Genomic DNA, 26000 nt, shown 5'->3' with positions numbered 1-26000 from the left:
AAAGAATTTAACAAAGATGCAGTTTTGCATGTTGTAGCCCAAACTATTCTAGCTAGAGACGTTTATCAAGTGTAAGCTGTTAGATATGATAGAGACTGTACAAAATAGTACAAACAAACAAAATACAATCTGTGATGCGACTTTGTAAAGAGTAACACTACACGCTTTTAGACTGAACACGTCATACGCATTTAATTCAATTAAGCACAATTCTTTTCACTATGGGGAAAGATAGTCTAATATCTTGGAAAGGCTTTTTTGTTTTGACTTTGTTATACAGTATGGCCACAGGCAAGGGTAAAGTTATTAATCTAAAAATACCAATACAAATGTCTATATAAAAGTAGATGGAGAAGCGTAAAATCTCTAATGTTTTCACACACAGTGAATACAGTTTATTATGATCAACACAAGAATCTGGTAATAACGGAAACAGCAACTGTCTGTTTTCTCACTCTCACTTGAGTCTCAGCAGGGAATAAACCATCATGTGACATTAACCTGTGTAAACTGAGTCCAAGTCTTTATCACTACAGCACTGCCTCATTCACAGATCACAAACGCCTCTTTTCAAGTGGTGTAATCACTGATTAATGGTGCTTTATCATATTGCCAGTGTTGAAGAAGCTTTAAAACTTCATAAATGTAGGTTGCCAAGCTAATAAACAACTGCATTGAGGCAATATTTCATTATCACAAACATAAACCAACAAATGCTAAATATTAATAACTAATATTTATTAATTTCATGAAAAAAAGAGACTTCTGGGAACACTTGTTTGCATTACAATAATAGCCTATCTAATATTCTATTATTGTATGCACTACAGTTGTACTGTACTATTAACTATAAAAATAGCTTACAAAAATGACTATTGCACTATAAATATAGTATTCATATAAATTACTATTACATACACGAGTATGTACAAGTTGTGAATAATCCAAATGTTTAGTCAGGAAGATTTTCTTACTGACTTAGTATTTTTGAAAGAAGTCTCTTATGAGTAAGTCTAAAGAGTATTAGAGCATGTCTAAGGATAACCAGCTACGGCTGAACTCATAAGCATACAACATATCATTTCGAGTGAAAAAACGAAGAGAAAATCCAAAAAAAAGTTAAGGGTACAAGCCTGTATTCATATTTTCATTTCTGAGCAAAGGAACTACTCCTCCCATAAACCACCGCGCCTCACTAAAGTTGACTGAAGCCATCGTGAAAGTGCCTTTTGAGTGACTTCCAATTCTGACGACGGAATTATTTTATATAGTGAATGTGCAGGGAAACTCCTTTTCTTCGATTTACTGAAGCAAACGCATTCGCAGCTGCACATGCTAAAACATTGAGCATCTGGCTCGCTCATAGGCTGTGCTACAGCAATTGCACATACAATGGCGTGGGGGCATCTCTGAGGTGCGACCAATGAATTAGCCCTAAGTCATTACACGATCTTCAGTCTTCACATGCCTGCTTTCAAGGGGTTTCAGACACGTGACATGACTTCCGGGTCTGTTCTCGTATACAGCAGGGAAAAACAATTCTAATGCAAAAACATAGAATGCACCTACAATGACAGTGTAGAATGTAGCAAAAATACTAAATTAAATAAATATGACACTCTTTGTGCAAAAAATAATTCGCTGTGCATAGAATGAAACCATCAATTTCGCAACATGACATCATGACTTTTGCGTAAACATACACGCCAATTTCGAGTCAAGTGGCGTGTTATCTCGACGCATTTTGAGCTATCCGCGTGTATGCGTGTATGTCTACGCCATTAACGTCCGCGTCATTACGCGTGTCTGTACACGCCGTCAAATGTCCGAGCAAAACAAAGCAAAATGTACATCTACATCGGGGGAGCTATGTTTTTCTTTCCTAGGATGGTAGGAGAACAGTCATAAATGCCATTAACCCCAGAGACGGTTAGGTTTAGGGACAGGGTTGAGGTAAGTCATATATTTATATATACAGTAATAACGTTAAGTCAACAGCGTTCATAAACACGCTAAAAAGCGACTGTGCGTGTTGATAGCACGCCAAAAATGGAAATACAAATCGGCGTGTCATACACACGCTACTTCATGAGATCAGTCTGAATTTCAAGCTATATAAACACAAGAAATAAACAGTAATGTTGAATAGTCTAATCTAGTCTATGCAGTTCATCATAATATAATTAAAAAATTTCGCATTGAGGATATTTTGGATAAATCTGGGTCCAGGAAAAAAAAAAAAAAAAAATCAACTGAACCACTGCATTAGAGCATTCACAACATCAGATAGGCTTACATAACGAAATATAATTTCATCAAAAGGATAATTATATTCCTCCCACAAAAACACTGCCCAAAACGTGTTACAGATTAATAATGGGCCATTCTTTTTTGTAGTTCACATGACTGCCCAGAAAGCCAGTGCGAAGTCAACAGTCCCGAGGCGTTTAACTCCTGGCTGCAGGCCTCAGAAACATTAACTGAAATACACTGTTCTTCTATATGTCAAAGTAATCAGCCTGAGAGTCAGTCAGAAGACAGTCAGCAGCTTTCAGTGTCTGTTTCAGTCGGATGCCTCTGCTATGTTTAAACTGAAGTAGGCAAAAAAAGAGCATTAAACTGAGAACCACACACAACAACACCTCTTATGAAACAGATTGTCTCTGTGTTTCCAAAGTCTGCCACTTACTATCGCAGTAAATACAAACATTTGGCTTGGCAGACCACAAAAAAATCACATATTTATTTGCATCTATTTATAATCACATAAGGACAAGGGAAAAAAAAATAGCAGAGCTCCTGTTCTCATGAGACGGTCACATAATCAGCGGTGCTTCCATTCATAACTTCCTAGTTATTGCAGTCATGTGAGATTTGATTTGCAAGACTTGGGGGGAGGGGGAAAGAAGTGACACAACATAACTCATTTCCACCATCATTTCTTCCTCACCATACATTTGACATGTCAATGTACGTGTATGTCAAGTAACCGATCAAAATTACAGACAATTAATACACCATTCAGACAAATCATGTCATGACTGTGAAAGGCGAAGCCGTAATTATGGGAAACGCGTCCAATTATTATGACTCGTGAATCAATATAATTAGCACATAAGTCCCTGCTGCAATCATGACAAAGAGCGTCAATTATGACCTCTTTTGCGTCGTTCGGAAGAGAGGGAGAACGAGCGTGAGACAGAAGCAGACAGAGGGAGAATGGACAGAGCAAAAGCAGTATAATCATGGAGAGTGCGAATGACATCAAACAAAAGCAAGCGCACTGAAGTTTGAAATACCTTTGTTCAAGGAAACAATTGAATGAATCACTTTGAAAAGTGAATAGCATTATACATCAAATGAATGCACTGAAACACTACCTTCACCTTTTTGTTTGGATGAATTTAGCGCTACTGCAGCATCATCGTCACGCTGAGGGTGTGAGACCGCACTGAGCTGAGAGATGACATCGTTAATGAAGGATTAGAGCATAACACCTGATCCTCTCATTTACACACACCCTTTATAACACTCCTCACATTCACACTACACTTCTTTCATACCACATGCACTCTCTTTCTGCCAAGCCTCGCCTCCAGTGTGCTCAAATTGTTACCATTGTGTACGTCCAACTCACAATTTTGAGTGCTTTCCACACAAGATGAATGATGTGTGTAGCCTTATCAGGTAGGCCTATCTTTAGGTTGAATTTCGAAACATTGTGTTCCTTTGAATAGTAGAGCATAGTACTAGCAAGGTCATGAGTTCGATTCAATGCATGAACTGATAAAATGTACAAACGTCTGGCGTTGGTAAGAGTTGTTATGTTTTGACTGACTTTTGGTCTGACTTTATTTGACCAAAACTACAATAAAAACAGTAGCTACTATTGTGAAATATTACTACATTTTAAAATAACTTTTTTTTATTTAAATATATTTTAAAATAATTAATTTATTATTGAATATTCCTGATGCAATCTCCAAAGAATAATTTTCAGCATCATCACTCCAGTCTTCACAAATGACCCTTCAGAAATCATTCTAATATGCTGATTTGCTGCTTAGGTCTTACTATTATCAATGTTGAAAACAGTTGTACTGCTTAATATTTTTGAGTGTGAAAACTTCAAAAGCACTTTTATTTAAAATAGAAATCATTTGTAACATTATCCATGTCTTTAATGTCACTATTGATATATTTAAAGGGATAGTTCACAAAATTAAAATTCTGTTTACTCACCCTCAAGTTGTTCCAAACCTGTAATAAGATAAATAAAATAAGATATTTTGAAGAATGTTGGTAAACAGACAGTTAATGTACCCCATTGATTACCATGTAAGAAAAAAAAGGAAAAAAAAAACACCATGGAAGTGGATGGGTGGCGTCAACTGTCTGGTTACCAACATTCTTCAAAATATCATTCTTCAAAATAACAGAAGAAAGAAACTCATACAGGTTTGGAACAACATAAGGGTGAGTAAATAGAAAAACAGATGACAGAATTAAAATTTTTGGGTGAACTATCCCTGTAATGCATACATGCTCAATAAAAGTATTAAATCTTACCAACTTTTGAAAAGGTACTTTACCTTAAATGCAATGCATGTCGCTGATAAAAAGTGTGCCAAATGCGAAAGATTATTTGATTCTGCATTCTAGCATTTTAATTGTATTTACTTAAGAATGGATTTATAGCTATTTTATTTTTTTCATTAGAAAGGTAATTAAGTTTGGGCTAGTCTCACATGTCCTTAACTAAATAGCATTAGGTCTAGTTCCCACTGCAGCTTATTCTGGCTAACCTGTCTACCGCATGCATCCTTTTACCTATCTTTGACAAACGATAGACCGGAAGTCAGTAATGTCTGGTGGACAATTGCAGGAGCTTTTGCAGTAAGACCTTATGCGACCACTCGACCAGATGTGATGCAAGGCCTATTCTAATCAAAATTAAAAGCGCAAGGTGAGAATTACCATGTTTGATCTAAAATGGTCTGAAATAATAATTTATTACATAATTGTTTACATTGATCAGCCCTACCTACTTTGCTTTTCTTTCAGATGTGTTGGCAATAATTTGTTTTGTATGTAGGCTATATTAATTTATTTTCAACCTCAATTTTCAATGAGGTTCGTTCCTGTGCGTCACGCAGCACGTTTGAGCTTCCGTAAGAGGCTTGCACTCACAAGTTCGCAATCAAGTTCGGCTGAGCTTCTGTTTATGTTCGCTGATCAATGTTAATATGTGAATAAAAGACTAAATTAAATCTGTTCATCATGATAAAGCGACGTGTCTCTTCAGAAAATGGACTACAGCACTTGATTCATATGTATTAGTTTTACAATCTCTTTACGAACGCTTTGAAGCGTCAAAGTGGTGATTGCATAGATGGAGGGACAGACAGCTCTCAGATTTAATCAAAAAGATTTTCATTTTAGTTCCTAAGATTTAAGTCTTAAGGATTTGGGACAACTTGAGGGTCAGTAAATAATGGCAGAATCTTCATTTTTGGGTGAATTAAGCCTTTAACCTACAGTAACCGGCAATCGGAATTATAACCCCCATTGCAAATCAGGTTTATTGGCAAGATTGACAGACTTTCAGCTGTTTGCAATGAATGAACAAATCAAACAAAAGTAATTGAAAAAGCTCAACACAACAGATTTTTCAAGTGGTTATCCCAAATTTAACTGAAAATGCAACTTTTAATGACTTCTGCAGTCTCAAAATTATTCAACCCCTTAAAGGTGGGGCACGTCTTTAGCTCTTAGTAGAACATTCTTTTGCTGTTACGACCTGCTGCAAACGAGATGTATAACCAGACACCAGCTTCTGACAGTGTTTCTGAGGAATCTTAGCCCATTCCTCATGAGAAATGGCCTCCAGTTCAGTATTAGTCTTGGGTTTGCATGCTGCAACCACCTTCTTCAAATCCCACCAGAGATTTTCTATGGGGTTCAAGTCAGGTGACCATGATGGCCACTGTATAATCTTGCCGGACCTTTTCTGCAACCAAGGCTTGGCAGAATTTGAGGTATACTTGGGATCATTGCCCTGTTGGAAGGTCCAAATGACAGTTAAGCTTCAGCGTCCTCACTGATGGCATGAAGTTTTCTTCTAGGACTTCCTGATACTTCAATGAATCCATCTTGACTTTCACACCCTGCAGGTTTCCAGTGCCAGAGGAAAGCAGACCCGAAGCATCACCGAGCCACCACCATGCTTAACTGTAGTTGTTCTTATATGCTTCATTCTTCTTCCTCCAGACATAGGCTACTGCTAATCCAAAGGGCCAAAAAGTTCCAAAAATGTGCTAAAGGTTTGTTTCATCACTCCTCGGAACAGATTCACAGAATCCCAAAACTTCGGTGGCCTTATTTATATGATTTTTGGGTCAGTAATTGTGTACGTCTCTGAGTTCCGGCATGCGTTTAGTACACGCCTTACTGTGCAAGCTGAAACCTGAGTTCCTGTTGCCACCAAAGTCTTGCTGCAGGTCTTTGGCAGTCACTCGAGGTTATTTCAGAGCCTGCCTTCTCAGAAATCTGGTTGCTGCCGTTGATACTGTAGCTTCCTTTATCTGCCCGTAGTGTAACCTCTGCTCCTTTAACTTTGAACTTGCAAACTATGTTTCCAACTGTGAACATTTAAGAACATTAGTTCCTTTAGTTCCTTCGCAATGTTTTACGAGTTTACACGTACATTATATCAGATATAGTAATTTATGGATATTTGGGCTCAGAGCTTGGAATTTGGCCCGAACCCAGAGTACTCCCCCTTCTGGCTGGGATAAAAAACCAGCCAAGAGTGAGGTAATGGGGTGGTGGATGGATGCTGTGAAACTGTCATGGGACAGAGGTGAGGGAAGGATATATTTATATACTCGACTTGTACTGATTGGTTGATTACCTGAACATGCTCCTCTCAAACTTTGTTATATAAAACTTAATTTTGTATCCTGTTCCTTGTTTGTGAAGGATGACGGTATCTTCTCTTAACTTTTAGGACCATTCTTTTGACTTATATTATTTGACTTTTGACCATATTTCTAACATGCAGTCAAACGTGACACTCAACCTACGTAGCCAGTTCAGATATTTCATGTGTTCTAGCTCAAGCAAACCTGGTGCAACTAATGAAGCCCTTAGTAGGATGCTTAGTTCCATCAGGTGTGCTAAAAGACCAACACCAGATTTGCAGATTTGTGCTGTTATGAGGGATTCTATTTGGGGTGTTGAATAATTTTGAGACTGCAGAAGTCATTAAAGTTGAATTTTCAGAAACCACATTTGTCGTGTTGAGCTATTTCAATTACTTTTGTATGATTTGTTCGAAGCAAACATCTAAAAGTCTGTATATTTTGCCAATTAACCTTACTTACAACTGTATCTCTCGGGCATTGATGTTTCATCAGTGCTTCTCTCACACTGAGTCTTCGAATGTCACACACTTCACGTGTGCTTCCACACATAGAGACATTGAAAGATTCAGAAATGACATGAAATGAGGTGTTCATTTCAGATCATGTTTCCTCTCAAAGACTAAACTCTTTGCTAAATCTTTAACTAATTAGTTATTTATCTGACACATTTATTCAAAGTGACTTACAGTATATTTTTTATTTTTTTCTTTGTCTCCCCAAAGCAACTTTAGTTAAAGTGGCTTGCTCAACAGCACAATAGTGATGATTGAGAGTTAATGGATTGCCTGTTTCTCTTACCAGCCAAGCTCGAGCTGGCATGACCAAAATTATAAAGGAAAGAATGTGCAACTCTGTGAAAAGACAAGAGCTGTGATGGCCCAGCAGGCAGTATATTTATACATGTGCAATTTGCATAATATCAATATGCATAGACATGTAAGGCTTCCAGGAAGAGGTCACCTTACAGATTCAAATTCAACAGTCAGAACACAGCACAAGATCACTTATAATTTAATAATACACCCATTTAAGACCTACAAGAACAGTAAACAGCCAATTCATGCACTGATCTACTGTTATTTATTAAATGAATCACAGTATCAAACTTGATTGAATGATTCAGTTGATCCAATAGATTCATTCAAAAATGTGATATAACAAATGTGAGTGACCACATATACTACTGTTCAAATGTTTAGAGCTATAGTTAATCTTCAGCGAGGATGCATCAAAATTGATCAAAAGTGACGGTAACACTTTTCAAAGTTTTAAAAGATTGCTACAAAATATTTAAACTTTTTATTCATCAAAGAATCATAGTTTTCGCACAAAAATATTAAACAGCAACATAAAAATATGAAACATTTCTTGATCAGCAAATCAGTATATTAGAATGATTTCTGATGGATCATGTGACACTGAAAACTGGAGTAATTATGCTGAAAATTAAACTTTGCCATCACAGGAATAAATTACATTTTAAAATGTACTAAAATAAAAAAGGAATTATTGCAAAATTGCAATAACAAAAGTTTTACTGTAATATTGATCAAATAAATGCAACACTGGTAAGAACTTTCAAAAACACAAAAAATCTTGCCAAACCTAAACATTTGAGTGTATGTAATATCACTACATGTGGCTAAAACACGTGAATTTCACCAAAATGTTGCTGTCATTAAATATGACAACTTAAAACCAAATTAAACAGTTTGATTAAGTAAGTTCACATCTCCTCGCATTCCGACAACACAACCAAGCACATCCAGGCTTAATTCCTTACCAAAGAATATTTATCCCCTGGCCTGCACTCACATCATTTTAAGGGCATCTGATAGGTGTTTGTATGAATTGTGTTGCAGTCATGGCAGTACAGTACAGCTCAGGTATATTCATTCTAATACAAAAATAAATATGTGTTTCTTTTATTTCAGTAAATTTCTTTTCAGATAAACTTCAGAAATAAAGATCACTTGCCTGGAGGCAGTTGCTCAATGAACGATGAACAATCATAGTTCCAGTTATGCAGCAGTATCTGTAAACCCAGCAAGCAATAGCCGTCATTTCAACGTCTCGGTTTGGTTAAATATACCCGATATAGTCTGGCTGTGTAGCCCACTTCTAGCCCTAAATAACACTCAATCTGGTTACTTGTCAGTTTTTTTTTTCCAAAATAACTTGTGAGATGTAAGATATCCCATCATGTTAGCAAAGTCAACTGTAATTACAAAGTGTTTAGCTTCTTTTATTTGCCATATTCTATGTGTAGGCTGTGCATAGACACGATCTAGCTTGTAAGACGGGCTATTTCCCCCGAAAGCAATAGCCGTCATTTCACCGTCTCTGTTTTACCCGATATAGTAATAACCCACTAGTCAAAATAACCTTGAATTTGGATACATGTCGTTTTGGCCAAAATAACTTATGAGATGTAGACTATGATATAGGCTATTCGTGTAATAAAAAGTCAACAGTGAAGGTGTTTAGTTTAAAGGGGTGGTAAAAAGCCATTTTCACAAGATGTAAAATAAAACTCCCCAGAGTTGTGTGTGTGAAGTTTTAGCACAAAATACCCCACAGATATTATGTTAAAGGTGTCAATTTTTGAGGGCCTGGCCCTTTAAATGCAAATGAGCTGCTGCAGAGGGTGGGGTTTCAGAGCTGTGTGTTAGCAGCTGCGATTTCCTCACACAGACACACTAAAATGACAAAAACTGTTCTGCCTTTAATGTTAAAACGCAGTCAGACAAAGATGGAGAGACTCAAGAAGAAGTGACGTGTAGAATACAACAGAACGTCTCTGAATGGTTAGTTGATGAATTTATGTTGCTGATGTGGAGTTAATTGCAATTAGCATATTCTGTCATGATAAACTATAAATCGCTCGTATAGGAACTGTTGTGAGATACACAGAGAGTGATTTTCTATTGCATGTGAAAAGAAGGATGCTAAAGCTTGAGCTGACTCACAAATGTACTCATATACAAACACTCTTCCTCTTCTCAACATGGACTGCATGTTCCCGGGGGCGGGGTTTATGAGCATTTTAGGGTTAGTGATGTCACTAACCCTGGAATAATGTCTTGTAGTCCCTACCAGTCATTTGTTGTAGTCCTTTTCTTTAAAAGCAAATATCTTCCTTTGCTTTGAACTTTGAGCATTGTAAATTTGCAGATGTTGTTTATGCTCAAACAGCAACATTACACAAAGTTAGAAAAGTGAAATCATAATCAACCACCCCTTTAATTTATTTCACGTTCAATGTATAGGCTGTGTGCGTTGAAAGCTCATATAGTCAGACCGGCTATTTGTAACCCACTTATAGATGAAACTGATTAATTGTAGTTTTAATGAATTTGTTGGGCAGGAAACACATGAGATGGTTGATATCCCATCATCTTCGCATTGGTAATAATATCTACAAGGTGCCAGTGTCATTTCATAACATGGTCGATCTGTAGTCACAATTTAGCTCTGAACTGGAGGGGCTATGTGCAGTCTGCTTTTAGTTCACCTGGCAAAATCGAGACAAGGTTTTTGTTACAATATATAGCCCTGATTTAGACCAGTGATTATAGGCCTATAGCCAAAATAGTTTTAAAGGGGTCATGAACTGGCTTTCTAAATGTTATTATATTGTTGTCTGAGGTCAACTTATAACGTTCGCTTGGTTTTTGCATTCAAAAACATCAAAATGAACAAGTAATAGGCTATTTTGTACCCTGGTTGTGAGCCTACCTAAAAAACAGTCGGTTTTTATGGGCGTGTCGCACTGAAGACTTGGAAATAAACGCCCACTGCTGCGAGTGGATAACAGTTTTGCATATTATAATGAGTTTAACTCACCCGTCGGTGCACATGGGGGAAAATGTCCAATGTTGTAAAATGGCAACCGGATTCGCCCATACATGTTCAACCCAGAGTCCGTGTGTTGCACAATTCCTGTCAGATCCAATATAGACGGCACAGCACCGTTCTTTACTCTTAATCGGTCTGCAAATCCAGTCTTGTTGACAAAACAATCCTCAGTGAAATGAAGCGAACAGACGACGATGTTTTACCTCATCAGCTGGAACGTCATTAAAAATAAATTTTATCCATGCAGTCCTGTTGGAATCCAGAGGAAGCTTATGCAGCGACTGTCTTCTTCCACAACCAGGCACTGCACAATATTCTGTATTGCTCGGTAGCGATCCAGTTTGTCATCACGAGGTAAGCATGTACATGTATGATACTTATGTGTGTAATGCACAAATCGGTGGGCGGGGCTAAACCTGCCGGTGAAGAGTTGATCATCTTCTGTGGGGGTGGTGTTTTATCCTCTTTGTCGTCATAGTTCCCCACTTTTAAAAACGAGTCGTTTTTAGAGGCTGTGTCAATAAAAGCTTTTATTGGACTAACAAGGACGTTTTCAGTTCTGAAACTTACAGGATATTCTTATAATATGATGACCTCTTAGATGTCAAAAGCTCAAGGAAAATTTGATTTCTCAGTTCATCACCCCTTTAAAACTGTTCACATGTTTTTCGCCCATGCAGCTTCATGTTTGCCGTCACACATTCATAAAAAAATCTACATATTATTTTACTGTCTTTCATTTTAAATTAAATTTAAAATGCAATTACATTTCTCAACCGCTAGATGGCAACAGCCCTACTGAGACACGACTACTGGCTATCGCGAGATAAACATTTCTACCATTTTGAAACATTTTAAACGAGCCAGCTGTCGGTAGTGGTGGGCAGATCCAGGCTTCGTGAAGCAATGAAACAGTTGAAACAAATGTGCAATATTGTTTCGATGCTTTGAAACAATCCAACATCCGTCTCAACGGTGACACCTAGTGGTCACTTGTCACAGGTGGTGATCTGAAACAACCTTGACAACAAGCCTGTATTTTTCTGTATGTGAAGCTTGTAAACTGTAGACTGTGACTGTGCATAATGTTATTTTGGCCACAATGTCTTAGGTTGACACAGGCATATGGACTTTCTAAACAGTGTCCCAACAGTTTATTATATTTCAATTATAATTATATTTCAAACAATGCATACCTTGCTTAGATGGCCCAGCAGTGTCAGTAGCAGGCCTAGGTACAGGGGGAATGCTACCCTCTGCACCCTGTACCCACATGTATATGTAGTCGTTTAATAGCCGTCTATTTGATGACTATTCTTGTGCTATGGTTAGACGTCTATTAGTTTTTCACTGACAGCCCAAATTTAGCCTTGTTTTAGCCTAGACCCATATGCACTGTCTATTAGATGTATATTTGTGGTTGTTTAATAGCCGTCTAATTGATGACTATCTATACTTGGGCTATGGTTAGACATCTTATTATTGGGCTATAGTTAGACATCTTCTAGATTTTCACTGACAGCTCAAATTTAGCCTTGTTTTAGCCTAGACGTCTTTTCAACGCAAAATAGCTTGCTCGGAAGGAAGCTCGAAGGAAAAGAGAGCTAGTGAGGATTTTCTTTTAGTTTGCTTAACCTGGATGTCCGTATTTCCTCCCACAAGCAATTAACAGTCTCTAAACAAGCGGCATTACCTTGTTTCTTAATTCCCTTGGAGATCCAGACAAAAAATGCATGAACCGATGAATGAATCATTTTCTCTTGCTTACAGCTTGCTATAGGTTCTGTTTGATGACTATGCATGAAGGAAACAAATGATCACAGTCTGTCTCTTGCACTCTGTCACATCTGTATTTAAGGATTTTCATTCCATGAAAGTTTCAGTCCCAGTTGGGACCGACGAAAGGGAGAGTTAATTATCACAGCTCAAAGGACAATCCAAAAGCCTCAATGGGTGTGTACGAGGCAATGAGAGTGTATCTGTTTGATTCCACACTAAATTAGAAGTCTGCATTTATTTGATCAAAAGTACAGTATTATTACAATTTTAAAGAAATGTTTTCTATATTATTATATTTTAAATGTAATTTATTCCTGTGATGCATAGCTGAGTTTTCAGCATCATTACTCCAGCCTTCGATGTCGCATGATATTTCAGAAATCATTTTAATGTCCTGATTTGCTGATAAAAAACAAACAAACAAACATTTCTTATAATCAATTTTAAAAACTATCGTGCTGCTTAAAATGTTTGTGGAAAACAGAGCATAGAATACAAAGTAAGCATTTATTTGACTTATTTTTTTTTGGACAGTGTTTTTACGGTCAATTTTGATCAATTTAATATATATTAACATAATATTAATTATATTATTTGATCACATGACAATGATTTTGCTCTCCTAGATTCAATTGATTGCATGCTGATGGCAGATTTCTGTAGGATTTAAATCTAAAATGCTTCAAAAACTCTCCAAAATGTTTCTTTCATGCATTCACACTTACAAATAATCAGATTGAGTAAAGAGTATGTGTATTTGGCGTGCTGTCCGAAAACAGGGCTTTGAGCTCTATATTTTGGCCCGAACCCAGAGTGCTCCCCTTCTATTCCTGGCTGTGGTAGGAACCAGCCAAGAGGGCTGCTGAAAACTGTCGAGGACTGTGTATATTTGGTCTCCTCTCATGCTGATTGGATAGACGTGTTAATTACTGATTGGAAGGACGTGTTGATTGGATAGATCATTTGAACGTGTTCCTCCCAACTTTCTTAATGAAACATAATTTATTAAATATCACTATTGACATCGACTTGAAAAAGACATCAGTCATCTCTGACAAAAAATGGTTTAAAATGAGTACCATTGCACTAGGGTAAAAGTAAGCACACCGCAAACAGATGTTGCCTGACTCATCTGTCACAGTCTGTTAAAAAGCCACACTAATACAACCATGAACAGGACCTTAACAGCACTGACCATAAATTGTCAATGTACGAACAATAGCTACTTCTAAATCTGTTTTAACAATGTAAACCTCATCACTGATGTAGTTTTTGAGAAAAAGTCTTGCCGGTGTTGTTGCGAGGATATAGCTTTGCTATAGACAGCATTGATCGGGGTATGAGGGGTCAGTTCACTCCACTTTGTTTTTCTGCTGCAGTATGGCTGTTTTAAAAGCTGTATTGGTCTAGTGGGAAAGAACAAGTGCGCCTGGGAAAGTGTCACGACTAACACAATGTGCACTTCATGGAATGGCATAGAAAAGAGAAGCCAATTGCTAAACCAATCCATGTCTTGATCATATTTCACCATTTATCAGTTTAAACCATGCAGAGATGTCCACTTGCAAATATAAAATCTGTCATTTACAGCTGCAGGACTCCTTATTTTTACAGTTCACTTCTTTAAATTATACAGAGAATAAAGGAGATAATCTCAGTCACGGGTCCGCTTTTTTTAATAATAGCAAAATGGCCGACCGCTGGGGTTTCTTTTCCTTTGTTGTATTCTGAAATGCTCTCAGTTCCTCTATATATCGTGGGAAAATGGTGTTGGTACAGCAATGCTGACACAGGACTCTTCAGAGTATTACATAATTATGATCCCAGGAGACGCAATCTGCTTAAACAGAATCCTCCAACGGAGAGCGAGACAACCTGAGCCCTGACCAGGTGCTTTCTTTCATTAAAGCATTTCTGTATGGTCAAAGGCCATGTAAATGGTGGAGGAACATCTTAGGCTTCCTGTGAGCACACAAAGCCAGACACTGAGTGCCTTTCCTAGCTTGTGCCGTGTGACTTTTAACTGCTATCTGATTCATTCATTTTATTACAGTATATTGTACAATATGGTGCTGAATGGTAGACATATCACTACTTGTAAACTGGGCAGGTGAAAGTGCAAAGTGCAGATAAGCAATATTGCCTCACATTCATAATGAGAGTTGACAGGGATCCATTATAAGTCTTTTTTAGTAACATTTACAGTAAAAACAGGCAGCTAGTTGCCATGAATGTTGCTGTAAAAATACACTGACACTGTTAAAGGCATTATGGGATGGCCTTTTTAGTGACAGTACACTTTAAACTTTGTAATTAAGTGAAGTTCATGGAAACTGTCAAATACAATCAATTTAAACATACATCAACTGATACCTAAATAAAAAAACCTTAAAATGTATTTTCCCTTCAATTTGGTTAACAACATTTGCCAGTAGAATTATGTATTTTGCATAAAACTTACATTTAACCAATTAACAGGATTTTAATGCATTTTAAAATTTTGTAGGCCTCTATAATCTATCAGTGTGATAGATCTTAAATAGAAATAGAGGCCTATTGACAGCAAAAGCCATGTTCCTAAGGTCACATGATGTGATTGAAACGCATGGATCAAACATGCACGAGCAGGGCTGTGAAAAGGTCCAGGCTCGTGATCAGTGAGATCAGATAAATGGTCAGAGTGAAGTGTGGGAGTTGACAGGGGGAGGCTGGGCGCTGATGCGAGCCGCAGTGCATTCATTAGAGGAGCCCGACACCGAAAATGGACGCCTTTCTCTATAAAAAGCCCTTCATTCTCGCTTCAAAAATCTAAAAGGACAGGATGTGTCCAGTGGGCCACAACAGACTTGTTCTAGAAGTATATCAGTGATCTCAGTGTGTTTGTTTCACCGAGCTCCAGATAAAAGGAGTTCATGCTGCATGCACAATGAATGCGAGGACGCGCTTGCAGATCCACTATGAAGACGATTTCATCATTTATCACGTTTTTCCCCGGTCGGTTTGATTGAACACACATTTGCAGATACAACCAAACGCAGTCGAAAAGCTTTGAAAATCGACAGCTGAGCTTTGCAAGCTTGCATTTTGGCATCGATTGACCGCTCTTTACATTCCACATGGACACACATGCAAACGGAAACATCCAAACAGCCCCCCAAAAAATCGCGAGCACACACGCAGGCTACAGAAAATCTGAGGTTATTGCTTACCAGTTTAATTTGTCTCCGGTTTGAAGACCGTCGCGCTCCCAAAGAGGAAGACGAGGACAGATAATTGCATATCAAGAGAAATGGACTGTAAACGCGTTAGCAAGCAAAGAAAAGAATGGCGGGGTTTGCTCGTCTCGGGGACTGACGCTTTTAAAATGTCGTCAAGTAATAATAATTAAAAAAAAAAAAAAAAACAAGTTACAAATGTGAATCTCTCTCAAGACAGATAGTATATAGGAGAGATATTCAACGCGCACACGTTCCCACGTCACTCGAACACAGAGTGTAGCCAATGCGTGTGCGCGACTGCGTCTCCCCCGCCCGCGCCGCAACCCTTCACTCGCTCTATCCGTCCCTCTCCTTACCCCCTGAGTGAGTGTGTGTGTGTGTGTGTGTGTGTGAGAGAGAGAGAGAGAGAGAGAGAGAGAGAGAGAGAGAGAGAGAGAGAGAGAGAGAGAGAGAGAGAGAGAGAGAGTCGTAAGCAACTTGTCGCATACCAAATCCTGGCAGACCATACGAAATATTCGCGCCATTGTGCTTTTGAAATTGAATTCAAATAATACCGACTCATAAACACCATCTCCTGGGACAGATGATTCACAATGTGGGCACTCATAAGTGTGAGTGTGGTACTGGTTTTCGTTATGGGGACCAAATGTTCCCAAGTAGGCTATACTAATAGGCCTACCAGAAAATGTTGACCTTGGAGACATTTTATTGGTCCTCATGAAGGAAAACAGCTTATAAATCACACGAAGTTATGTTTTTAAAATATAGAAAATAGGCTGGCTAAATCTTTTCTGTGATTGGTTGGAGTAGGGTTAGAGTAGGGGTATGCAATAATGTTTTACAGTACAAAAAACATTAGTCTACGCTTATGGAATGTCTCCATCAAACATGGAATGCCAACATGTGTGTGTAGCCAATGTGTATGTGTGTGTGTGTGTGTGTGAGGATTTACCTGCATGTGTGTGCAAAATGTAGGTTAAGAAATTCTTTTACGTGTCTGTATGTTGATTTCTTGATCACTTCTTTTGAAGTTTGTAATAGATAAATAAATAAACAAATAAATATATATTTTCCTTATAAAATAAATAAATATTACCTGACTGACCTGCCAAAGTCTATATCTAATATCACATTTGTTTGGACATGCACAGCTATAAAATTCCATTTATAGTGGATATTCTGAATAATGCGTTTACATGACCAAATATTCTTATTAATAAAGGCATATGCCATCTGTTTACTTAAGTTTCTAGAAACCAGAACATTGCCTTAGCCAAATCCATTTATGACCACAGTAATGAAGTAATAGCCTAATGCGTTTACATGATGTTTACATAATCGTAGTATGACAATTTGCTAATGTCATTCGGAATAGCTATGTTTGCAAATAGCGGTAAAATATATATATTCATTCAGAGTAAAAGTTTCAGTGAAAATGTTAAAATGCGACAATGCTTGTGTGAGGTCTAGGGGATAGAAAATATTATTAGCAAAATAAGTCGACGTAAAGCCCCCAACATAATAGAAACACAAGCAACAACATATATGTTCAACATATTGGTTTTTGCCTTTGCAGGAGATGAGAGAATAAGGATCTTGAAGATGATGTTAGTATACCGCACTGATAATGAATGCAATGTTACCCAGCCTGAGAAAGAGCACTGAGTTCCGCAGAGGGGGAGAGAGAGAGAGAGAGAGAGAGAGAGAGAGAGAGAGAGAGAGACGGAGAGGGGGTGTATGGAGGGAGGGAAGTGAAAATGGCAGGTTGAATGCGACAGATGCCTCAAAATTGGCTTTGAGCGGGTGAGAGTCTATTTCTTATGCTTTCTGTCGTTTTAAAAGATCAATAAACACTCAATGTGTGCGTGTGAGTGTGCGTGTGTGTACACAACAACACTCCCGGATGTGGAGAATATAATCTGAGGTCGAGCATAGAGTGAAAGCATGATGGGCAATCATGCGAAAAGACTAGTCCCAATTTTGGACCAAGGGAGGTTGTTTTGAGAGCCTGCCATTGGTCTAGTCTCGTGTGAGCGCGTGGCGTTGCCAAGATATATTCCTCATTAAGCAGGCTGTCAAATGACCAAACTCAGACATCTGCATAGTAACGTTAGTACAGTGAACTACGCAGAGCCGGCCCGAGCCTTTTGGGGGCCCTAAGCAGAATTTGATTTGGGGGCCCCTCCCATGACGCGGAGTCACCTGTTTGACGATTATTGACACAAATGTCACGCTATAATGATACATTATAAATGAATACACTTGTGTACACACAGTACAGAGCCTAGCGACACACAGCGACAAAATCGCTGGCGGTGTGAACGGGGCTTTAGTTTATGTATTAGGCTACAACAAAATTAATACTTAATAAAAAGAAAATAGATGCCTACTTAAATAAAAAAAAGTTTTAACAGTCTTAAAACTGTCTCAAAACATATAAAAGAAATTATTTGCTAAAATTATGACAAAACTGAGAAACATAACAACAAGCCTATTGTTGAAAACTAAAAATATTTGGCCTACTATTTCTCAACTGTCTCAATACAGTGTAACTGTCCTCAAAAGCTTTATTATTATTATTATCGTAAGAGACTTTGTTAGATATTACATGACATAATCCAACAAAGTCTGTTACTATAATACCGGTAATGATGTTCTGGCACTCGTTGTATGTGTGTATGCAATGTGTTTTTCCCCACGGTGCTTGCCGTAGATGGGTCGTGCGCAGGCTGCGCACTTGGTAGGCTACTGGAGTGTTGTTTGGCAAGCCGTTTTAGCTTAAAGGTTCTCAAAGCGATCCTGGGTGTTGACGTTCGAATATTTTCAAACAAATCGGAGCTAGACCCTCCCTCCTCCGCATCTCATCTCCTCCCCCTCCCTTCCGTGCTTCCTGAAATAATTGTGAACGTGCATAGTTCTAGCTAATTATATCCTTGTGTGGGTTTGGCGAACATAAGCGTCAATTTAGAAGAAAAAAAACAATTTAACGTTACCCACCTGTCAAGCAAAAACAGAGCAACCTGAATGTCGGACTGGAAGCCCTTCTGCCGCCGGAGTTCTCGCCATCGTTCAAAAGCTTTGCTACCGATGTAAATTCGGAACTTCGCACGTTCTTTATCCGACTCCTTCTTCTTTTTAATTTGTTCCTCAGAACGACGTCTCTTTGGTCGTGTGTCGGTCATTTTTCAAACTTCCCTCTGATGCTTCGCTGCTCTCCTTCACACACACACACACACACCCTTCATGTGCACGCGCACTAACCCCCCAGACCCACCCTCAAATACTTCTTGCCAGTAATTGGCTGGAACACGGTTTGTTAGGTTTCGTGGTCCGGGTAAGACATGATTGTTTTTGTTGCCGTTTGTGGAGCCTGTGGTGTCTACAGAGACCGCGTTTTTTTACAGTGTGTTTAGGGGACAGGCAGCTAGCCGATAGTGAGGAGACATTTGATGTATGTGACAAAAAATGTTTTGGCCCAGCATCGCTTATAGAACCTTTAAATTGTACCCTGCCTTAATCGTCATTATTGCATTTTTACCAGTAAGAATTCAATTAGAGAGCTTTACAATTTAATTCCTACTAGTAGCAATTACAATTATAGAGCTCTCTAATTAAATTCGTACTAATAACAATTATGATTAGAGAGCTCTTTAATTTGATTTTTACTAGTAAGAATATAATTGCAAAGCTCTTTAATTGAATTGCAGAGCTCTGCAATTGCATTACTAGTAAGAATTACATTAGAGAGCTCTCTAAATCAGTTTTTACTAGTAAGAATTACATTAAGAGAGCTCTTTAATGCAATTATTACTAGCTTTCATTTTTACTAAGATTTTTATTACTAGCTTATTACATTCAAGATGATTAAGTTACCGATGACACAAAAGTCTCCATTTACAACCAGGTAACGTTAGCCTATAATACCGGTATTGTGTTTTATGCATACAAATACTGTATTTTTGCTACTTAAAAGTGATCTTAATGTCTTTTGAAAGTAAAAGTTATTAATATTTCAGTAATTCATATAGAGGTAACGTTAATGGAAGAATTGAAAGGAGAGTTTAGTCTAAAACTATTTTCTGTCATTTGTGTTTCTTGCAATGTTTGTGCTTGTAATATAGTTTTATGTTGACAGACCATGTTTTTACACCAAATATTTCAGGTAATTACTCTGGTACTGATGCTCCGTGTGAAGGACACAATCTGGCAACTATTGAAGCAAACATAAACCTGCAGAGGTGAATGGACATGGGAGCTAAAGAGCCTTGTAAGTGGTTTTGTAACTTTTGTTGTAAATCTTCATAGAATTACCTTTACATTATAGTAGGCTACAGATTATAGTAATCTTGTTCAAATGTTAGGAAATAATTTTGTTGGTTTAAGAAAGCCAACATATTGTTAACCTATTTACACTATTATTATTATTATTATATCTGAGACATAAATGTTCAACTCTTAACTCCTAGAGCTTTAGTGCTAAAAGCACAGACCATAAAGGATCTCATCCAAAAGACATCCAAAAATCAGAATTAGCCCATGATTTACACACCCTCAAGGCATCCTAGGTGTATATGACATTCTTCTTACAAACGAATACAATCGGAGTTATATTTAAATTGACTTTTAGAATGGCAGTGAATGGCCGTCTATCAAGGCGCATCCATCCATGATAAAAGTAATCCACCACATGACTTCTAAAGGCCTTTTAAAGCGAAGCATTTGTGTAAGAAAAATATCCATTTTTAAAACTTTACTGGATTAAGATATTGGATATATGGATTAAGTATATGTTTTACATTACAGAAACAAAAAAGATACTAATAATTTATCATATTTATACTTTCAATAAATTAGTCTTTACATAATTTCTGATTGCTAATTAGGCTGGCTAATTTTGAAAGTTTTCAATGTCAATATTGCTTGTGATCTTAATGTATGTGTATTCTTTATGTTTACACTTTTGCATGATCATCTTTTTTAGGCTATGAGGAAAAACTCTACCATGCACACAGAGAACAGAGCTCAATGCTGCTAACTGGGGGAGCAGCTGGACAACTAGAAGAGAGAATAGTAGAACACTATTAATACAGATTCCTGGATTATTCTTCTGCAGGAACCAAGACCCCGTTTACACCTGGTATTAAAATGCGATCTGTATCCAGATAAGTTATCCGGATAATAAAAAACGCATGTTAATGCAAGGTGTAAACGCGTTGTGATCGGATCGTGATCGGATCTGCCTGACCACATCTGGAGGTAGTCTGGCTCGCATTGTGTCCGGATCTTTACTAGGTGTAAACGCAATCTGGTTGTTGAAACCACATATGTATATTTTACTCCTCCCAAAAATGCTAAAAAAAAATAAACGAGTGAGAGCGTGTTATATAGGCTATGTCATCATACACAGCGCTATGGGCGGGCCTTAGGGGGCCGGGCCCGCCTACCGAGCGCCTGTGCCCCCCTCTCCATGCAATTTGCAATTAATAAATTTTAAAAAGAAATTTATTTTAAAAATAAAAATAATGTATTGAATAACTCATGCGGAGATTCCACTCCCAAAAGCGTCGACTTCAGCTGTATTAAGAACATGAGTGGGCCACAGTTATTTTTATTACTCTTCTTAAGTTGCACCAGCCCTGACACAATTCTAAATCATAAAACAGATATGTACAATAACATTACGATATCCTTTAATCGATTTAAATAGTTATTGATTCAGGTTTATGTGGTCGTTCAATTACGCCTTTATATTTATATTAAACGTGAATGTAAATAATGGTCCAGGGGTAGAACTTTTGCCAAGCGTGCCAGAGATTCTGGGTTCTAATCCGTTCTAATAACATTTTTTTTTCCATCAAAACTGATTATGTTTATCAGTGGTTGTATATCAGGCACAGACAAAACATCTTCAGAACATTTTGTGTTTTAATTTCACCGTAATGAATAGAGTCTCTCCACAACGGATTGCGCGTCCGAGTGAAGACTGCGCAAGCCAGAAAAAAAAAACACATTAGCCTATCCGCGCCAGCGGCAACGAGCATTAATTTGAACAGTTGATTTTAAAAACACATTTCAGCGCTAGATCGTCTCTTATTTAAAAAACGAACGAAACGAATGCTCTGCTAGTTAACTGAAGATGTTTTGTTTATTTGTATTGGTACATTCGTGCCGGAATGTTTCAAAAGTGGTGGGTACAATATCGACGGTGGGGACATATCCCACCCGCAAATTACGCCTGGTACTTGAAATCGGCGTAATAGTTGGTTTTTGTCCTATAGAAAAATGTATTGGATGTCATAATTAGGCCCCCCCTACAATATTAAATGCCCGTCCATTGGTTTGTTTCTGCAGCCGGCTCTGCTCATGGCCCTCTATCAGAATCCAGAGTTTTGGGAAGATTGGAGAAACTTAATTTTTCGCTCAAAAAAAAAAAAAAAACGTAAGGGGTACCACTGTCGTTTTTTTTTTCGGGCCGAATTTTTGAGTTTCGATATCTCAGCTCTGGAAGGGGCTAGAGCCTCCATTTTTGCACTCAGGTCTAAGTCTCGTGGCCCTCTATCAGAATCCAGAGTTTTGGGAAGATTTGAGAAACTAAATTTTTCGCCCAAAAAAAAAACGTAAGGGGTACCACTGTCGTTTTTTTTTTCTGGCCGAATTTTTGAGTTTCGATATCTCTGCTCTGGAAGGGGCTAGAGCCTCCATTTTTGCACTCAGGTCTAAGTCTCATGGCCCTCTATCAGAATCCAGAGTTTTGGGAAGATTGGAGAAACTTAATTTTTCGCCCAAAAAAAAAAAAATGTAAGGGGTACCACTGTCGTTTTTTTTTCGGGCCGAATTTTTGAGTTTCGATATCTCAGCTCTGGAAGGGGCTAGAGCCTCCATTTTTGCACTCAGGTCTAAGTCTCATGGCACTCTATCAGAATCCAGAGTTTTGGGAAGATTGGAGAAACTTAATTTTTCGCCCAAAAAAAAAAACGTAAGGGGTACCACTGTCGTTTTTTTTTCGGGCCGAATTTTTGAGTTTTGATATCTCAGCTCTGGAAGGGGCTAGAGCCTCCATTTTTGCACTCAGGTCTAAGTCTCATGGCCCTCTATCAGAATCCAGAGTTTTGGGAAGATTGGAGAAACTTAATTTTTCGCCCAAAAAAAAAAAAAACGTAAGGGGTACCACTGTCGTTTTTTTTTCGGGCCGAATTTTTGAGTTTCGATATCTCATCTCTGGAAGGGGCTAGAGCCTCCATTTTTGCACTCAGGTCTAAGTCTCATGGCCCTCTATCAGAATCCAGAGTTTTGGGAAGATTGGAGAAACTTAATTTTTCGCCCAAAAAAAAACGTAAGGGGTACCACTGTCGTTTTTTTTTCGGGCCGAATTTTTGAGTTTCGATATCTCAGCTCTGGAAGGGGCTAGAGCCTCCATTTTTGCACTCAGGTCTAAATCTCATGGCCCTCTATCAGAATCCAGAGTTTTGGGAAGATTGGAGAAACTTAATTTTTCGCCCAAAAAAAAACCGTAAGGGGTACCACTGTCATTTTTTTTTCGGGCCGAATTTTTGAGTTTCGATATCTCAGCTCTGGAAGGGGCTAGAGCCTCCATTTTTGCACTCAGGTCTAAGTCTCATGGCCCTCTATCAGAATCCAGAGTTTTGGGAAGATTGGAGAAACTTAATTTTTCGTCCCAAAAAAAAAACCGTCACTGTCGGGTTTTTTTCGGGCCGAATTTTTGAGTTCCGATATCTCAGCTCTGGAAGGGGCTAGAGCCTCCATTTTTGCACTCAGGTCTAAGTCTCATGGCCCTCTATCGGAATCCAGAGTTTTGGGAAGATTGGAGAAACTTAATTTTTCGCCCCAAAAAAAAAAACGTAAGGGGTACCACTGTCGTTTTTTTTTCGGGCCGAATTTTAGAGTTTCGATATCTCATCTCTGGAAGGGGCTAGAGCCTCCATTTTTGCACTCAGGTCTAAGTCTCATGGCACTCTATCAGAATCCAGAGTTTTGGGAAGATTGGAGAAACTTAATTTTTCGCCCAAAAAAAAAAACGTAAGGGGTACCACTGTCGTTTTTTTTTCGGGCCGAATTTTTGAGTTTTGATATCTCAGCTCTGGAAGGGGCTAGAGCCTCCATTTTTGCACTCAGGTCTAAGTCTCATGGCCCTCTATCAGAATCCAGAGTTTTGGGAAGATTGGAGAAACTTAATTTTTCGCCCAAAAAAAAAAAAACGTAAGGGGTACCACTGTCGTTTTTTTTTCGGGCCGAATTTTTGAGTTTCGATATCTCATCTCTGGAAGGGGCTAGAGCCTCCATTTTTGCACTCAGGTCTAAGTCTCATGGCCCTCTATCAGAATCCAGAGTTTTGGGAAGATTGGAGAAACTTAATTTTTCGCCCAAAAAAAAACGTAAGGGGTACCACTGTCGTTTTTTTTTCGGGCCGAATTTTTGAGTTTCGATATCTCAGCTCTGGAAGGGGCTAGAGCCTCCATTTTTGCACTCAGGTCTAAATCTCATGGCCCTCTATCAGAATCCAGAGTTTTGGGAAGATTGGAGAAACTTAATTTTTCGCCCAAAAAAAAAACCGTAAGGGGTACCACTGTCATTTTTTTTTCGGGCCGAATTTTTGAGTTTCGATATCTCAGCTCTGGAAGGGGCTAGAGCCTCCATTTTTGCACTCAGGTCTAAGTCTCATGGCCCTCTATCAGAATCCAGAGTTTTGGGAAGATTGGAGAAACTTAATTTTTCGTCCCAAAAAAAAACCCGTCACTGTCGGGTTTTTTTCGGGCCGAATTTTTGAGTTCCGATATCTCAGCTCTGGAAGGGGCTAGAGCCTCCATTTTTGCACTCAGGTCTAAGTCTCATGGCCCTCTATCGGAATCCAGAGTTTTGGGAAGATTGGAGAAACTTAATTTTTCGCCCCAAAAAAAAAAACGTAAGGGGTACCACTGTCGTTTTTTTTTCGGGCCGAATTTTAGAGTTTCGATATCTCATCTCTGGAAGGGGCTAGAGCCTCCATTTTTGCACTCAGGTCTAAGTCTCATGGCCCTCTATCAGAATCCAGAGTTTTGGGAAGATTGGAGAAACTTAAGTTTTCGCCCAAAAAAAAAAACGTAAGGGGTACCACTGTCGTTTTTTTTTCGGGCCGAATTTTTGAGTTTCGATATCTCAGCTCTGGAAGGGGCTAGAGCCTCCATTTTTGCACTCAGGTCTAAGTCTCATGGCCCTCTATCAGAATCCAGAGTTTTGGGAAGATTGGAGAAACTTAATTTTTCGCCCCAAAAAAAAAAAACGTAAGGGGTACCACTGTCGGTTTTTTTTCGGGCCGAATTTTTGAGTTCCGATATCTCAGCTCTGGAAGGGGCTAGAGCCTCCATTTTTGCACTCAGGTCTAAGTCTCATGGCCCTCTATCAGAATCCAGAGTTTTGGGAAAATTGGAGAAACTTAATTTTTCGCCAAAAAAAAAAAAACCTAAGGGGTACCACTGTCGGTTTTTTTTTCGGGCCGAATTTTTGAGTTTCGATATCTCAGCTCTGGAAGGGGCTAGAGCCTCCATTTTTGCACTCAGGTCTAAGTCTCATGGCCCTCTATCAGAATCCAGAGTTTTGGGAAGATTGGAGAAACTTAAGTTTTCGCCCAAAAAAAAACAAAACGTAAGGGGTACCACTGTCGTTTTTTTTTCGGGCGAATTTTTGAGTTTCGATATCTCAGCTCTGGAAGGGGCTAGAGCCTCCATTTTTGCACTCAGGTCTAAGTCTCTTGGCCCTCTATCAGAATCCAGAGTTTTGGGAAAATTGGAGAAACTTAATTTTTCGCCAAAAAAAAAAAAAAAAACGTAAGGGGTACCACTGTCGTTTTTCTTTTTTCGGGCCGAATTTTTGAGTTTCGATATCTCAGCTCTGGAAGGGGCTAGAGCCTCCATTTTTGCACTCAGGTCTAAGTCTCATGGCCCTCTATCAGAATCCAGAGTTTTGGGAAGATTGGAGAAACTTAATTTTTCGCCCAAAAAAAAAAAAATAAACGTAAGGGGTACCACTGTCGTTTTTTTTTCGGGCCGAATTTTTGAGTTTCGATATCTCAGCTCTGGAAGGGGCTAGAGCCTCCATTTTTGCACTCAGGTCTAAATCTCATGGCCCTCTATCAGAATCCAGAGTTTTGGGAAGATTGGAGAAACTTAATTTTTCGCCCAAAAAAAAAACGTAAGGGGTACCACTGTCGTTTTTTTTTCGGGCC

At 38.5% G+C, this 26000-nt stretch overlaps 1 protein-coding gene across 1 annotated transcript in view; it reads right to left on the bottom strand.

The window, feature by feature from the left end:
* Positions 1 to 16075, bottom strand: part of cacng8b (calcium voltage-gated channel auxiliary subunit gamma 8b) — a 28722-nt gene extending 12647 nt beyond the window's left edge. The window contains exon 1 of the mRNA XM_039679993.2: positions 15773 to 16075. The gene's annotated coding sequence lies outside the window, so the exon portion shown is untranslated. The remainder of the gene's footprint in view (positions 1 to 15772) is intronic.
* Between the last annotated feature and the right edge of the window lie 9925 nt (positions 16076 to 26000).

Source organism: Pimephales promelas, chromosome 12 (genome assembly GCF_988280905.1).
Source record: "Pimephales promelas chromosome 12, fPimPro1.hap1.1, whole genome shotgun sequence".
In the NCBI taxonomy this organism is placed as follows: Eukaryota; Metazoa; Chordata; class Actinopteri; order Cypriniformes; family Leuciscidae; genus Pimephales; species Pimephales promelas.
The sequence above is the reverse complement of the archived record's forward strand: the minus strand, read 5'-3'. Positions and strand labels throughout refer to the sequence as shown.